We start from the raw sequence: 3,377 nt of genomic DNA on the forward strand, positions 1-3,377 counted from the left end.
CCAGTTTAACCACTTGCGTGGCCATGCAGCTTTCTGATCTTGATTATTTCGGCCTATTTTCCTTGAAATTAAAAAACATCCCCTTTCCATTTGCTTTTTTTTTGTTTCAAACTTTCTTGCCAGTCCCAAACTTCCTGAAGGGGCAGAATGACAAAGCCTTTCTTAAAGCCCAGTGTGGTGGAACATGGACAAGAGATGCCAAAGGTCAGGCTAACTTGGTCATACTGTACATATAGCCTGTATAGTGGACTTTCAGCTGCTGCCTGGCCCAGCACTGGTTCAAATCTGTGTGGCTGACAAAGTCAACAGCATTGTCCCTTCACCACTACACAGAGGAATGTGGCCCAGCATGTTCACTACCTCAGTAAATCAACTTGTTGCTTTCCTTATTTGAGGCTTCCAGCTGGCAACTTCGCAGCCCCCACGGCATGCCCTCCCTAACAAATCATTTTCCAAAGTTTTTACTGAAAGCTGCAGGGTTTGGTTCCTCAGTGCAATTTGTATTCAGCAAAAGCCTCTCACTCCTGTCTGCTCCTAGCTTCCCCACGATGCAGCAGTCCCGTTGCAGTCTCTTCACAGCCTAAACTTGGCAGCACGTGGGGTCGTTTCCCACAGCTACGGATAAAGCTCAGAGACCCTGCCTGTGTTGTAGAGATAGTCCTTCATCAGTACAGCCAAACTCCTGTAAAAGCCTCTTCACTCAAGCAGACAACATTTATTGCCTTTGATAAGCTTGTAAAACATTTCTGGCTGTTTCTGGATTTCTCCAGGAAAGCCATGTAGCAGAAGATTAAACTTGTTCATGTTTCACCCCATAGCTTAACAAAACTAGGGCACAAAAAAGGAAAAGTGCTCTTGGATAGGTCAGGAGTGGTTGAGGTGAAGTGAAAAGCCTGACTTTGAAGCAGTCACTCTCCTATAGAATCATAGAATCATAGATTGGAAAAGACTTCTAAGGTCATTGAGTTCAACCATAAAATATTTTTGACGGAATATGATCTGGACTCAATTGCAGATGAGAAATGCTGTTGACTTTTAGCAGTTGTTGATGTGCAAAATACAGCTCTTGGAGCATATGGCATTATATGCTCCCAGTAATAAGCACAGTCCAAGGCAGTGGAGACACTCCAGATATCTTGTCCTTCAGTAGCTGTGGTTCTCTCTGCTGCCTGGCATGAAGCTGTATGCTCAGGCTGTTCACCAGCCCCTTCTTGTCCAGAAGTCACAAATTCAGAGACCTCATTTCCTATCCTACCCTCTATATCTGAGGTGCTGAGCAATGACCCTTAGGAATCATTCATTGTGCTTCCCTTGACAAGTATTTTTGGGGGCAAGGATCTTCTGGGCTCACTGAATGCCTACCCAAGTGGGAATTTGATCAGCACTGAAAATTTTAGGACCCACCCTGGTCCATGAACATGTACCCAGGACAGAAAGGTCTGGATTTATGTTTGTGATGCTTCACTCTTTATGGCTGCAAAGCACAGCATCACTGCTGGGTAAGAAGCTCAGCCAGGGCTTTGAGATTTAGCTGTTGTTGCTACTCCTGTAAATACAGCTTCTGTAAGGACTTCCTCATGGACACTCACTCCTGCATTTGGGTGACAGAGGCGTGGGTGGCTTTCTACAAGCTGCCAGAGGTCTGCTGCAGCCAGATGAGTAAGGTCAGCCTGAGATCAGCTTCTCCCACCAAGGAGGATGCAAGATGGAGCACAGACCTAATCTGTTCCTGGATGGGTTTTAGTGCCTCTTACTTGCACAATATGTTAAGCAGCACGTCACTCACTCTGGAGTGCTCCACGAAACTATAACGTGTCTACCAGGACCATCCGCTTCTGCCGTAGAAAACATCACTGTGTGGTAAATGATTAATGGGAAAAGTATTGCACCACTCCCCTCTGAGCCTCCTCCAGCAGCACCAATTTCTTCCCAGGACATGATGCTGCTTGACAACCAGGATGGAGATGTCACCCCCTCCCTTGCTGCCCAGTGCGTAGGCTGCCCAGACCAGCATGGGAGGGACTCACAAGTCTTAGAGTCACTATTTTGGAGCAAGAAATGGAAAATCCTTTCTCTGGAAAGGTGCCATCATGTCCTCTCAAGATATTCTGAGGCACAACCATGGCTTGCTTTCAATCATCTTTGCTGAAGACCTCCTGTATGGCTTTGGTTTGGAGATGAGACTCTGTGGCATAAGATTGGTCACTTGCTCCTCTCCAGATGTTTTCTCTGCCAGTGTTGTGTCGTACAGCCACTGCCTGGCTCACCAGGATGGGACATGGTTGCCCTCAGGGAGCCTCCAGGACCTCACCAAAGGCATGGGTTGTACTTTGGTAAGCATCTCCTTGGAAATGGATAAAACGTTAAACATGTTTTACAATCAACAGATATATTTATCATCCAACATTTAAAGAACAGCACTGTGGGCAAATTTTAACCCCCTCCAGCCCAAGCTTAGGTGGAAAGGACAAGAGCTGATGGTGCTCTGAGAGGATTTGTGCTGCCACCAGCGAAGCCTGAACAGCTGTGATATATCGTCCAAACGTATCTGAGATTCTGCCTTTGCCACCAAACTGAGATTATGGTGGCAATATCACAGAACCATGGAATGGTTTGGGTTGGAAATGACCTGAAAGTTCCAACCCCCCTCCCCCAAATTGTGTAGGGACACAAATATGGAGTGGTGTGGGCACTAGAAATAAATTGTTTTCTGACATTTTGCCTGGCTTCTCCATGACTATTTAGTAATGTGAAGAAAACATTTTAGCAGAGGTTCCAGCTGAAGTCTTTCATGTCTAACTAAGGAATGGAAGCAAGCATGGTCTTAATTAAAAGGATTTACTAAGTGGGAGAATATGTGAAACAGGATCGTTTCAACAGAGATGGAGTAGGGTAGTCCAGTGTGGAGCAGGCAAGAACTAAAAGGATGAAATCCCCACATTTCCATTGAAGAAGGGGTAAATAAACAGGGCAGGCTTTGTGGAGAATCACTGTCCTACCACAAAAATACTTGAGAGCATTTCCAAGGGGCTCTGGGGACCTTGCATGGCAGCGACTGACTTGGCTAGAAAGAGGCATGGAAGTGATGGGATACATGCCTATTTGTAGCAACACACACGTGATCTTTTCCTTTCTATTACAGACTACGTTTTCAGAGATGTGCCCAAAATGAGCAGGTCTAAAATTAAAACAAAACAAAGGCAACACGTCAATGATAACAACTCTATGACTTGAAATGGGTTAGCAGCTGGCATTTCTTTCCTTCTTCCTAAACCTCCTTAAATATAAACACCTGAAGGGACATGGCAGGCCCAAAGGGACCACACACTCCTTGCAGATTTCTCCTGGGGGCCGGACAACCCCATCAAGCCATGGCA

Source organism: Acanthisitta chloris, unplaced genomic scaffold (genome assembly GCF_000695815.1).
Source record: "Acanthisitta chloris isolate BGI_N310 unplaced genomic scaffold, ASM69581v1 scaffold30538, whole genome shotgun sequence".
Lineage (NCBI taxonomy): Eukaryota > Metazoa > Chordata > Aves > Passeriformes > Acanthisittidae > Acanthisitta > Acanthisitta chloris.